Raw genomic sequence first — 14,024 nt, forward strand, 5'->3', positions numbered from 1 at the left:
GCACTTAGGGTATTTACTAGCAGGAGCCAGCATTATCCGATACCGAGAGGTATTCGATACGCCCTTAATTACTAGGCACTGAAATAACCTTCTTCCTTCGTCAGCACTACGAATACTACAGGTGCTTTACTCTGATTCCGAGGTGCGTGCGCTTTCTCACTTTTTTTTTCTTAATCCTCTAGTTTGATCTTTTCCGTGCCAGTTAACCAAACGCGGCATTATTCTGGTTCATCTCCCCGCCTTTCTTTACTCCGCTCTCTATATTGTTTGTGCGTTGCCAAGGTAACACGCTTTTAAGATGGGAGTATCCGAGATTAAAGTCGGGCCTCCAACTCGCGCCAGGCGAATTTCGTTCCGGCAACTTTCGCGTCAGGCACGGGCATACTTGAATCGCTGAAGTGTGCAGGCCTGTGCAGAAATCATTTGCCCCGAACAAGCAGCTGTCGCTGTACACGCCCATCAGTGTCATTGAGCTCGGCAGCACGACGATCGTCGCTAGTTTGGCGGTGCGCGAAATGTTCACTCGCGTTTTTGGCCGCAGGGGTGACCCAGAATCTCCTTGCACTCCCTCACTCGTTCGCCCTCTTCCTAACGGGCTGGAGGAGAAAGGAGCGCGGACCGCCAGAGGCTAGTCCGTTAAACTGTTCTTTATCGCACTCGAATTCGCGCGTCTTATGGCGCATTCACACCGAAGGCGGGGCGGGCAAAGCGGGCAGGCGGAAAGCGGAAAGCGGCGAAAACCTCCTCGCCGAGCGGGCAAAGCAGGCGGAAAACGCGGCGGGCAGCCCGATCGCTTTCGGACCGATTTTTTCCGCCCCGCCGGAGCTTCCCGCTTTCCCGCAGCCAACCAGGGCTCGAGGAGACAAGCCGACTCAAAAGGCATCCACCGAGACAGCTGAATTTTGCGCTGCACTTTTGATCGACACCTTGTTGCGCGATGCTATGTGACAAGAGACACGACGTACTCAAGGACACTGAATACAAGCATCAAAGCACTGGCATGACCAATTCGCTCTCGTTCTTGCAAGGCGGGGCGGACCCACCAGCGGTGTTGGCGGGCGGTCTTCGAGCTTTCTGCTGCTCGTCTTGAAAAGGTCCTGAAGTGGCGGCGAGTAGAATGCCAACTATTTCGTCTTCTTCGTCCGAGCTGCTTCACAAGTGGTTAGCATGCGCGAGCGGTTGTCCAGAAGACGGTGGTGCGGTGACGACGCTCGCGCGCGCGCGTTGAGGACGGGCGACTGGTGTCAAGAGATGGCGACACGTGTGCCACGAAAACGCCGGATGCTCCGCCCTCGCTGCCACGCGGGCCGCCAGGCAAGCCGTCCGGTCTGAACAGGCGCGCGCGCTCACCGCCTTGCCGCGTTGAAAATCCGCTTGGCCGCTTAGCCGCTCCGCTTTCGGTGTGAATGTGCCATTAATGCGGATGCTTTGAGGGGGGAGGGCGACTGCGGGGCATTCCTCGGCTTCGGCCCGGCTTGCCGCCCTCACTTCGCGCCGTGCCGTCGGAAGCTAGAAGAGCCGCACGGTCGTTCGTCTCTATGCTTTTTGTGGGATTGTTTCTTTTTATTCGCGTACACTCGAGCCCAGTCACAAGTTAGCAGGCACACGCATTGCTTAATTTCGTTGTGTGTTTTGTCCTTTTCCGGCGTTCAGCATTATCTACTTAATGTCCTTGAGACGGAGGTCAGAAATAGGGCACACGATGTTGGGGATAAAGAGAGCCCAGTCGCGTTGGGTAGAAACAACGTCTAGTGAACTTGCACGGCAAATAAGCGAAAGCTAGCGAAGGAGAGGTCGACAAGGCGTCCCTTTGCGTAGTTCATGTTGATGTCATTTGCTGGACGACTCTTGGTAACTGCGCATGGCTATATGGGAATTTCTTTGCAGACATCAGAGGCGGCTTTTGCTGACTGAGGCATGCGTGTTTACGACAAACGAAGGTTTCACGAACGCTGCAAGCAATGACGTGCTGGTGTTTGTGGCTGCTTTTCTTTCGTGGTGCCTAATGGAAAGAGAAAAGTACGAAAGCGATTGCGCTTTTGAGACGACAGAAAAGTGACCGTGTGCAAGAAAATGAGACTCCCAACCACCAGACACACGCGCGCATATGTTGGCGTGTGCTGCGACTCTCAAAGGGAGCGCTGCGCGACAGCGGGTCGGTGGCTTCTTGCACGGCCAAGGAACACTGGCTGCAGCCGCTGTCCGAAAGGACTGGACTCGCGCATACTGATCCGCGCGGCAATTCGGAGCTCTCCCAAGTCGGCGGCGTGCCGCCGGCTTATTGTATATAAACGCGCGAATTATACGTCGTCGCGTCTTCTAATGGGGCTCAAGCGATCGAAACACTGCTCCCCGGCTAGCTGCTGTTTCTTTGCGCTCTAATGTGGAGGTTGTTTGCAGGAGGGGCACGAGGCCACGCCGCGGGCCCAAGGCACACCCCGACGCGTCCCCCAGATGGCTTTTGGTGTCGTCGTTATTTTCATTCTCGTTGGTCGCCACAGCTTGTCACACTGGCGCCGCGACGCTGCTGCGCCGGAGCGGGCGGCCGCTGACGCGCGATGCGAATCTGTCGTGATGGAGTATTCCGCGGCACTGGAAACGTCACACCGTGTTTATCGCGCATTCTATCAACCGTGCTTTGAGCTAACTGGCGTGTGCTTGTACGCTTAATATTGGGCGGACGGGCCAGGATTCGGGCAGTGGCTTTACGCTGGCTCATGTTGGGCGCGTCTTCCGAGAGACCGCTGCTCACTAGCTCCCTCGGGCGCCCTTATTCCCTCCCCCCCCCCCCCCCTATTTTAATCTGAAGGCGCCCGGCTCGCAGGATGGTGGGCAGCCAGTGCTGTTGGACAAAGAACTAGCACCGCTCTCGTTTGTGAAATATTTAGCTTGCAGCAGTAACCATGACGTATTTATAGTCAGCGAGAGGAAATAAAAGAAACGCATTTTAAGTTTTGCGCGTTCAGAAATATAGAAATGAGTCTAAAGGCAGGGAAGTTAACCGGAAGACAAACATCCGGTTTGGTATAAACCTTACTCTGGAAGGGTAAATCAACACGGTGCCTATGTTAGGAAACGCCCGCGGTTTACTAGTTTCCAAGGGATAGCTTTTATCATCGCCGTCAGTGCGTAATTAATGCCTGCGAGATCAAGCCAGACGACAAGTAGAAGGAAATGAAGTAAGTGTCATAATTCCCACTTCGCAGTTACGTGCACGACTTTCGCTCATTTGTAGCCGAGCCATCGCCCCATTCCGCGCGCATGATGAAGTAGCTGTGCGGAGTGAAATTGAATAGGCCGCATGCGAGCGGCTGTCTCTTCGCGTGAGACATGCAAACACTATGTGATACGCAGCCATGCAGATGAAGGACTCCTCTCCGATGGTATGTGGCACATTTAAGCGGTGGTTACTGGCATTTAGCTACGCTGTGCTTTCTTCAGGACTGACATGAACACGGATAAATTTCGCTGCGTTCCTAGTAACTGAGGTGGTGGTTGTTGTGGCTTATAGTCGCTTCATGACTTTGTATTTCGAATAGGTGGCACGCAACTGCTAGGTTCTGCGCTCAGGAGGCCAGGAAGAACCTGTCGCGCCGAGTACTTACAAATGTCACTGCCGAAACTCTGTGGCACCAAAGACCCGAGAGCAGTGAAAAGAGACGTCTGGCTGTGCCCAGAATACAGTCGCATGAGAGAAAGATACTTTCGGTTCCGTTCCCCTCGCAACAGACTCTGCGAAGCGTTTCCTAGATAATGGCGCGCAGCTTCTACGACTGATTGATTAGCCTCCCGGATCGCGCCCATACAGGAGCCACACATCCGGTGCCGTAGAAGTCGCATGCGCTATGCAATCTGCGGGACTAGGACGCGCGGCGTCCCGCGGGTTCTGGCATTCCATCGCGCTGTTGTAAATAATCCCGCGGTCTGGCTGGCTGTTCAACTCGGAGACCAACCTCCACCTCGTATTTCTACGTGTCTTGTGGACCACGCAGTAGAGTGTGCCGTCGCGCTGGCGAAAAAAAGTATCACACAGGCGACTGGTGGTGCGCCGCTGCGCGAGGCTGTTTTACGATCGCCGCTTTCATTTCGTGCCGGGCGCCAAAATAGTCGGCGACTAACGCGGCACGGTCCTCCGGCGTCGGGGAGACGACGGGAGTCATACGTCGATAAAGAACTCCGCTTTTTACGCGCATGGCCAAGGCCACTGGCTGTCTTAAGGCGTGATCTGCGTGGAAGCTTCGTTGTTAGCAGGTTCTGCTTCCGCACGCGTTGCTGTCTTGCAACGTTCAAGGTCCGATGTATGCCGCTCGTGTACCGCAGTGCGATCACGAACGTCTTGAAGTATACGCATAGGGCACGTCATGGGGCTGTCAAATTCGTTGACGCCGGAAGCAGTTGCGAAAACGACGGTGCGCGCCTGCCTGACCCGCTTTCCCGAAAGGAAGCGCGGGGTCAACTGGCCCCGCGTGTGCGCTCCGGGCCCGAAGACAGACGCGAGTGGTGCGCCGTTGCAGAATGAATGGCTGCGGAGGTTTATGCTGCCGGCCAGGGAAGATAGAACGTACGGCGCCGCGCGCGTCTCCGTGCAAATGCAATTAGCATCGATTTTTGTCTCCACGTCCCGCGCATGCACTCTCGGCGGCTTGCTCTGCGCCTTCCGGCCATCTCAGCGAGCAGTGCGGCGTCGGCACCTGGATGGGCGCGCCGTTGTCGCCGCGCGCGCCTCTCGACGACTCGCCATCTGTCTTGGCGCGGCTGCGTGCGGATCCGCCGTGGCGGCGGGGAAGGACGTGCAAGGTTACTTTACGGAACACGGACGTAGCTCTATACGCACAACAGCGCGAAGCATTCAGGTTTGGCCGCGTTGGCAAACAGCTCTTGCGCTGAAATTGTTTGTAAGACCAAATTCGAGACACTCGTGATGCTGGTCGTTTCATTATCGAAGCTCTGGCAGGCGATAACAAATGGCGCTTTAGAACGAAAAGGAACCCCTTTTTACCAAAAGGTGACGAGTATGTTCTCGTTCAACACATTAATTTATGGCCTACCGCTGCCGCAAGAGTAAAGTAAACAATACTGCTTTAATAATAAAAAATTTTAAATAATAATAATAATAATGAATGTGTTCGAAACGGTTGAGTTAACATATATATATATATATATATATATATATATATATATATATATATATATATATATATATATATATATCTTCCGTTAGTTCGTGCGCAGTTGATATACTTTCGACATATATGTAGATTTATAAAAGAGTGAGTAAGTTTCTATATGCGTACAAAGCCTATCTCCCATAACTTGTGCTCCTACCCACGTGAAGGACTCCCGGGGAGCTCAAGATCAGTACTCGTAGGAAAGAGGACTACTTATTGCTGTGTCATTTGCTTTTACTGTCCTCAGACGCTTATTCCTTTTCCACGGGGACTGGGGAGTTTCGTTTTCTTTCTTTGCGTCTCTTGGCACGCAGTGAAGTACGGCGTCCGAGTCCCTCTTTAATGTCGTCGTTGGAGGACAAAGCTTACTGCGCAGCAATGAACAAATCGCGTCCCTCGCTGCCGGCATTCACCACAAAGCCGGACCGAAATGGAGCTGTGCGCTCAAGACGCCGCCGCCGCTCGCTCGGAGTCCGGACGGGCCACGCAGGGGCAGCAGCAGACAGCAGCGAGAAATTGAAATTCAAGTCGCGGTTTTTTTTTTACTCTCAGCCTCTGCTCTCTGTTGTTTAGCGCACTTTAATGCCGTGCACACAAAAGCGTCCCCTTCGTGTTCATAGTTTTTCTGTTCTCTTTGTATATGCGCGCGCTGCCGCGAGGAGTGGGGGTCCTCCCTCCCCATTCTTCTTGCCTTGTGCGTGCGTGCGATGTTCGGATGGACGAGCCCAGTGGCGGCGCTTCGTTCTGCGCCCGAGGTTCCGGCACAACGGCAGGCCAGGTTCGCCGCCGTGTTGCCTTTAGCGACCTGCTTGGCTATTCCGAGCGTATACACAGGGCTGCCGGCGTTTTTATTCTTAATTTTTGTTCCTTCTGTAGCGTTGGGCAGCGCGCTTGGTCTCAACGCGGCGGACCTGGTATATGGCTGGCTGCTGCGGACCCATCGTCACGTGCCCAGTGTTCTTGAGCGATGTTTAAACCGACCGGCAACAAGCGCCGGTGCATTGGTTGGTCGTAGAGAAATCCTGCACTTTACAGTGGCGTGTGCATTGACATTCCAGTGGCGGTGATGCAGAGAATTATGCTTCGCAGTCTCGCTTCACGGGGTTCGACCAACTTTGAAAGTTTCTTTTTCTATTTCCATCTTCCATTTTTGTTTCTGCTGCTTGTAGTTGCGGCGCTTGCGAACGTTTGAGGACTTCTGAAAAGCTTCGTGACGAAGGGCTAACAGATAGACGTAAACGCTAAGCGGTATTACTTTTCGTGCTGGTGCAACGTATGTAGTGTAGTTTATTATACTGCGTTCAACTATTCGACAAATGTGCAGATCTCAGAAGGCGTCTGCCTGCGCCCACACAGCGCTTCGTGCGAGATCTACGTGAACGACAGCGCGCGGCAATGAGACGGACATGCCGAGTAAATTATAAAAACGCACCACACATATAGTGCTCGGAAAGGTGATCGATCCTTATTTTCATGAGTTATATGGCTTACACAAACACAGAGCGTGCCAATTTATTCAGCCTTTCGTCCTCGAGACGCCTTGTTCAATATGCCTGCCAAGTGCACATGATGGACGGTGGCTCTTGCTACTTTTGTGGTTGTTACAAGACCATGGAAAGTATTTTCGTGTACTACCTTTCTTTGGATGAGTAAAACCATAATTATCGCGCTGCTTTGAGCCGATTAGATGACAGAGCGTTCGCAGAAGAAAATATATTGGGGTTATGGACTCGACTGTCATCCGCACAGAAAGCCACCAGAACACTGCTGCACTTTTCAAATACGACTGAGCTCTGCGACCATATTTGAATGCACGGTTAACGCGGCTGTGTGTGCGCGTGCATCACTTCTTATCTCTCTCTCCTTCTTCCCCTTCTCGCTTCCCTCTCCCCAGGGGTAAGGTAGCAAACCAGGTTAACCTGGTTGACCTCCCTGCCTTTCCTTGCTCTCACCAAGTGGACCACATAAACTCAGAAGTGTCAGTAACATCTTTGGTCAGTGCACACTGTACTGACTTTTCAACGTTGGGTATACTATCGCGAATCTTTCACAGTATATGACCGAACTATATGTTCTATGGCAGAGTCACTCTAGGCTTATACAAATGTACTGCTGTCTGGAATCTGTCTTCACCGAAGCGATCGTTTCGCTGACAAGCCGACTGCTATCATGAGTGGCGGGCATTCGCACACCCGCCAGTGACGAAACTCTGTGCGAGGGAAGTTTTGCGAATGCGGGCCTAGAGAAGTTTTTTGGATTTTTTTTTTCTTGGGAAAAACAGGTGCGTAACATTCCGGCATGCCTTTTTCGCGCCTGTTGACAAGCTTAGGGTTAGGATAATTTGACTTTGTTCGTACTGGTTGCTCTCCGCAGGCATTAAAGGGCACCTGAACCGTTTCTCTTTTGTATGGCTTCTTTACCGCGACAGCAGTTAAGAGGTCGAAGCTGAGATTACTGTGTATGTTCGCGTCGTCGTTATCACACCACCTCCACATCTTCAGCGTCACCTTCACCATATGTCAAAGAAAAAAAAATGCAGAAACCATCGACGATGATTGTCAATGCAAGTGAATAGGACGAACGAACGAACGAACCAGCGAGCGCGCAAGCGAACGAACATTTTTCTTTCCGAGCGCTCCACGAAGCTCATTCGTAAAGCTCACAAAAATGCTATTTCGGTAGCATTGTTCGTAAGAGCCAACCCCAGCCAATCGTCATGCTGAACATATTATCGAAGGCTACCGGCCAATAACAAAGAAAATTTATGAACCAAGAGCTTCGTGAATTTGTCCCGAGAGCTAGAGGAATGGCTGATGCCTGCTGACTCTTTCTCTCGTGCTCCGTCGGTTAATTTCGTTCACTAGTCTTATTAGCGCCACATATATGTGTCTTCTGGTTCTTTTCAGTTAAGTGGAATATATCCTGCCACTGGAGCGCAGTGTTCCGCTTCATCTCGTGTGAAAGCTGTGTGTTGCTACGCCACTGTCATTCCACAGGTATAGCTGCCTTCGTTGCGACCTCAGTCGAGCCAGTAGCGGCCGTAGGTGGCGACTCGCTGGCGAGTGCGCGCACGCATTGCCGGCTGCGCGCAGGAGCCCCGGCGGTGGGTGGGACACGTGCAAAGGAAGCCCAGAGCCCCTGCCCGATGACCCCTGGCATAGTATACGCACGGGGGCAGGAAGCGCGGCTCAGGGTGATATGTTCCTCCGCCGCCCGGCCCCAATTAGGGCGCGGGGGGAGCCGCAGCTGCCCCGCGCACGGCCGCCAGCTGCCGCTCGCGCGGGGCGGCCCGCAACGGGGGGGACGTAGTAGCCTGGCGGCTCATCGTGGGCCCTCCGTCGATGGCATGGCCAGGTTACTTTTATCGCTTTTTTTATTTTTCCATGGCCGTATACGGCAGGACGTGTCGGCTCCCGGTTCGACAAGGAGTAATGGTTGGCGCTCGCAGTTTTATTTATTTTTTGTTTCTTTCACTGGCTGCCGTCGCTCGCATTCGTCGTCTGCTCGAAGAGGCACCATTGCGTGTGCCCACTTATCCCCTAGGAAGCCAGGTCGCGTCGCGCAATCTAGGACATCCATTCGCCTGAAGAAAGTTTGACGGCTTGGGCGGCGTGCATTTTTTTTTTCTTTATGCCCGCCCCGCCCCCATTTAAAATGATTATTTCGCTCTTGAGCCCAAGAACCTGAAATTGCGGAACCTTGATTTGGAAGCACACGTATACGATGCGACGTGGTGCCCAGCACTGCAGAAGCGACAAAGGAACGCGATCGCATACACTGTATTTCAGCACACTAGTCCGAAGGTGTCCAAATATACGGCAGGCGAGATACTTGAGTGAATATCGTTGCTTATTAATAATGGCTGTAGAAACCTGTCACATACATGCGTATTCCCTTCTTTTTTTAATTTTTTTTCTTTTTTTTATGGTGCGACTCGCAATTTGTGAACGCCAGTTCTGTGCACATCATGTGCTGTATCGCTGCACAGTACCGTGAACACATATGTTCTTTAAGGCCGATCCACACGACGGACCAAGTCCGCGGGCCGCTCGGTTACGTGATGAGACGTCACGGCCCGCCGCGGTCCGGTCTGGCGCAGAGCACATCCACACAGCGGACCGCCATAGCAGTCGGCAGGGCAGAACAACCAGCTACACTAACGCTTTTTCGCGTTATCATTGTAATCATTCCGGCTCGAGTCCCACAAAGCCGGGAACTGCTCAACGAAGGATACAACATAAAAAACCTCCTCGTCACTCCAAGAGGACATGGTAGTTAAAAAATATATCTGCTGCACACACGTGTATAGGCGGAACGGCGGACATGAAACGACTGGCTTTTGCCGAGCCGAAGACTATAAGATTAGTTTAGATTAGATTTTATAGATTAGATTTGGCTGAAGAAACTCTGTTACCGGACAACGTTCGTTGGCTACGCCAAAATCGCTGCGGTTTGCATGCGGTCCGCCGCCAAAACTGAAGCGGGAAAAGCCTCGGCGATTTGTTGGACCGCGAGGACCGCGGTCTTGCGCGGGCCAACGGCGGTACGCACGAACTGGTGACGTCCTAACACGTGATGCGCAGACCGCGGTCCAAAAGAGCAATTTGGTCCGTCGTGTGGATCGGCCTTTAGGAAGCGTGGCGTAGGCCCAGTTATTTATTCTTCCCGACTACCTTAATCGAATGAATGTAGATAAAAATTGCGTATCATCCTATGACAGTCAACACGGTCACGAGGACGTACTCCCTGAGCAAAAGTATACAGACCAGAGATTCCGCGATAAAGCAGATTTTCTTCTCCGCCTATGACTTGATATTCAGGACTGTGATCTAAACCTAGCATTGCGAACTTTGCAGTACACTCGTCAATTTGCTTTTGCGCATCTGAATTGGAAATAAATCCCCCCCCCCCCCCTTTTTTTTTCGGGAAGCCTGTAGTCCTAATACGTTTGCTCACGGGTGTGCATGGTAGAAATGCATCAACGAACACTGTATTGACCAGAACGCACGAACTCGTTAATTTATTAGAGCTCTTCCAGTCCAGAACACGTGTTTACCGTTTTTAGATCCCAGAAGACGCGTGCTGCTCGGTGCTGTGTTTGAGTGAATTTCGCCGAACTGCACATCACGCTACCCACACTTTCAAATTTAAATTGAAAATTTCAAAAATTTCGCAGCCCCTTGAATGGGCTAATGACAAAGTTACTTCTTATAGTGTAAGGTAGGCAAGCGGGCGCGTCCTTAGCTAATCTCCCCACCTTTCCTTCTCTCTTTCTTTTCTTACGTTTTAATCAATTATTTAGAACACATTCGGTGTTGTTATTTCACACGTCAACAAGGAAACCAGAGTCTCTTGCAATGCATCAGGCCTCTTAGGAAGCGGTAAGGGAAATGTTTATGATGTATTATAGGAAGGGAATAACAGGGTGAAAATAGGAGAGATGAAATGTAGAAGAGCATCCCAGGCTGATTTTGCTAGTTGGGGTGAATGTGGCGGAATTAGGAGGTCATTTAACTACTGAGGTCTTAAGTAATATACATTCAGTGGGTTGACGCATTTTCATAACGTCTTCTAGTGCGGCTGTGGCACTTGCAATAGTACAGTTAATGTACCCCGCGTGGCCTGTTTATAGCGATTATCGTACGTATTAACTAAAGTATTTGGTTGCCTCGCCCTTTGCAGCCGTGTCATGTTACAATGCGTTCTCGTCGGTGTGATTTCATTTTCTGTTTTGGATGCGAGGGCCAAGTCCCCACGAACAAGATCAGTAGTGCCGCTTTTTTTGCGGATGCTGTAAGTTTCTGTGCAGTTAACGTCTGTCAGTTCGTGTGCGTGACGCTAAATATGGTCAGTGTTCACTTTTGTAGACGTCAAGAAGCCACGGCGCGCTCGTAAAACGGCGAGGCTCCGTTTTCGGGGCGGCGCAGTAGTTCTTTTCGTGAATTTCATTCATGGTGCCATGGTAAAGCTGCCCGACTTTCGCTGCTCTTTGCCATCACGGATGTATACTACAACTCGGACACATATTTCCATCTTCGCTGCTGTCCAAACTCACGAAAACATGCCAACGTTCGCTTCGCTGTTTTAATGCGATATCATTATGGGCAAACTTCACGTACCCACGGCTATCCAACATAACATAGGGGCCGATCCTGAAAGCACTGCAGTATCCCGAAGGCAGTCCGGTCGAACACAGCGTCTTTAAGTCACGAGGGAAGAATGCGAGAAAGTGGCACGTGACGCACGCGTCAGGCGTTTCACTTTGGCACAAGAAGCATGCGTGCGGTCGTGGCCCAATGGGTAAAGAGCATTAGAATTGGGGCCCGGAGACTTTGGGGCCCCAAGCCGCGTTGCGTCGGTTGCTCTGGGGTTCGGAGGCGCATCAGAGTTTAAGATTGGGACAAGAGCAGCGTTGGGTGGCGCGCTCGGAACGCCGCAATGGTGGAAATAGAAGGCGCTTGAAAGCGAAAGAACAAGAGCCTTTTTACGAGTAAAACCTAAAGGAATGCTATTTTAAGAAAGAAAAACGAGGCTTGAAATAGTTCGTAATAAAAATAATGGCTATGTTCTTATCTGTACGACTTGTGTCTGCCATTTTTAAGCCAAGGGTGGTCAAATGACGCCGACCCGAGTTCAGCTAGCGTCGTCTTGCGTTGCCTTCAGTCTCTTGCCTCTAAAGACGCCGCAAATCACTAGGAACACTCCAACTTTGTATGAAATTTGGATGGCTGCTGCTCGTATGTCTCCCTCGGCGATCGCGTGTTTTCTCGTCGCCCCCGAGGGCGACACAAGACGGCTTGGGGACCCACCCTAGTTTTCGATTTTTGGGTCTTGGGTCAACGCGAACACAAGAACCCACGACTGGTTAGGGTTCTGCGCATGCGCGCTTGTGGCCCGTAATTTGCTTGGTTCCAAAATTCTAAAACATTCTGTTGGGCTACTGTGCTGGAAAACAAAGGCTCGATCTCACCATCGCTCACGCATTTATAGGATCTTAGGCAGACTTCATCCACTTTGGAGGTATCTAACATAAACCTAGAGCGAGGTGGGTTAAGCGTACGCGAGCAGTGTCACAGTGTGCACACAGTCGCAAGTCTGTAAGAGGTACGAGCTATAGAAATGTCTCTTTGATAGATGAGTTTGTTCAAGGTCGCCCCTAACGCGCGCAGAGCTGTCGAGACGTCAGAGAGAGTTAGCAGTGCTAAGTTGTGGCCTAGTGTTTTTTTATTTTTGTTTGTTTTTTAACTACGACATACCATTCTTATTCTAAGGTGTGTTATTCTAACTTTACGATTTAGGCATTGCCCATAAATTGCTGGATCCCATGAATTGGCTATGAATTGCTGGCCTCACTCATCGAAGGTCCGGATGTGTGTTATTTTGCGGTTCGTAAGGACTGTTATAGCTGCCGCTTTCGCTAATATTGACAGCACGAGTGGTCAGTTCGTGTTCGTGCGAACGACTTTGGCGTACGAACTTTGTGCGCAACGGGCTCATAGCGTGTGTTCGCAAGTAGTTCGTACACTAGATCGATTCGCAAGAACAGATGTCGACGCATCGTTATGTAGCGAACATTTTGTTAGCGTAGACGGCCAGCCAATGACACGCAGTTTTTACCAACGTAGAACTTCGTGAAATCGACCCCGGAGTGCTATACATATGAACGTTGGATAAGGAAAGGTGGAGTGGTGAACGAAAGGTGAAGGGGTAAAACTGGTTAAATTAAAGCATAAAAAAATTGTGTCCACATTAAATATGACTTTTTTACGGGCCCTTAGCTGCTTACCACGTTTCCGAATGGTCCGTGAGTATCTGTATATGAAGTAGGCCTATCACCGTATTGTTGGCCGTAGAGTGAGATTCATTATTCAAATAGGCAGTGCGACGCAGCGGAGGCACTAGGAAGAACAACAGGCAGGATCTGAAGAGTGAAGGTGCCGCTTTGCTAAACGTGTCAGCAACACATGAATGCGTGGTGAACGGTGCTTACTCTCTCAGATGCGCATTAACTTGCTGCAGTATCCGCGCTACGCCTAGCAATGTTCTCTATCTGCAGTTCGCGGACGTTTACAGAGCACGTTTGGTATGAGTTTCTTAATTCTGGGATTTTTCAACAGTAGTCGAACACGAGAATCCGAAGCCATTGCTTCGACAAGGTCCGCGCCCTGACGAAGACAAGGCCTCTTGTCGAAACGCTGCCTCTACGCTGAGTCTTTGCCTTTAGTGTTGATCTCTCCATGTCTCCATCTTACTGTGACCCCTTTGTCTTGCTTAGATAGCGCTGGAGAGATTCACAAGTCATGTGCCGACGCACTTCTTTTCGGGTGTGGAGTGTTCTTGACTGTATTTTCAATATAGGACCATTCAAGTACTCTGTCTTCATATATATATATATATATATATATATATATATATATATATATATATATATATATATATATATATCATAGACTTTCTCTATCGTACGTGAATGGAGTCGCCTGGATTTCCATCATATAGATGGCCAAATAATTTAGACGGGAGCATACTGAGTGAGGTACTTGCGGCATTATGTGCATTCATACTAGCATCCTCTTGATAATTCCAGTTTATTCGTAGTTGGGGACTAGAGCTCTATTCCTATATACATAACCTTAACCGAACGAACGATACTTTGTTGTTTGTACATGAACGCCATACTTACGAAAAATAAAATAAAAAGAAAGAAAACGAACGTCCGTGTCTTGTTTAAATTTTCATTTTGGTAGCCTATAGCCGATTATTTCTTCGTTTATCTTGGCTGAAGTAAACATCTGAGGAAATTGTTAAGCCTACAGCAGTATAAACTGGCCGACATCGCACGCGTACGCGTGATAT

At 50.5% G+C, this 14,024-nt stretch overlaps 2 protein-coding genes across 9 annotated transcripts in view; one reads left to right on the forward strand and one right to left on the reverse strand.

Annotated features, from left to right (window-relative positions):
- LOC135904829 (uncharacterized) overlaps positions 1-14,024 on the forward strand; it is an 809,532-nt gene that overhangs the window by 267,381 nt on the left and 528,127 nt on the right. The gene's annotated exons all lie outside the window — the stretch shown is intronic.
- Positions 1-14,024, reverse strand: part of LOC135904828 (protein scabrous-like) — a 59,441-nt gene that overhangs the window by 44,297 nt on the left and 1,120 nt on the right. The gene's annotated exons all lie outside the window — the stretch shown is intronic.

The sequence above is a fragment of the Dermacentor albipictus genome, chromosome 1, assembly GCF_038994185.2.
Source record: "Dermacentor albipictus isolate Rhodes 1998 colony chromosome 1, USDA_Dalb.pri_finalv2, whole genome shotgun sequence".
NCBI classification, from domain to species: Eukaryota; Metazoa; Arthropoda; class Arachnida; order Ixodida; family Ixodidae; genus Dermacentor; species Dermacentor albipictus.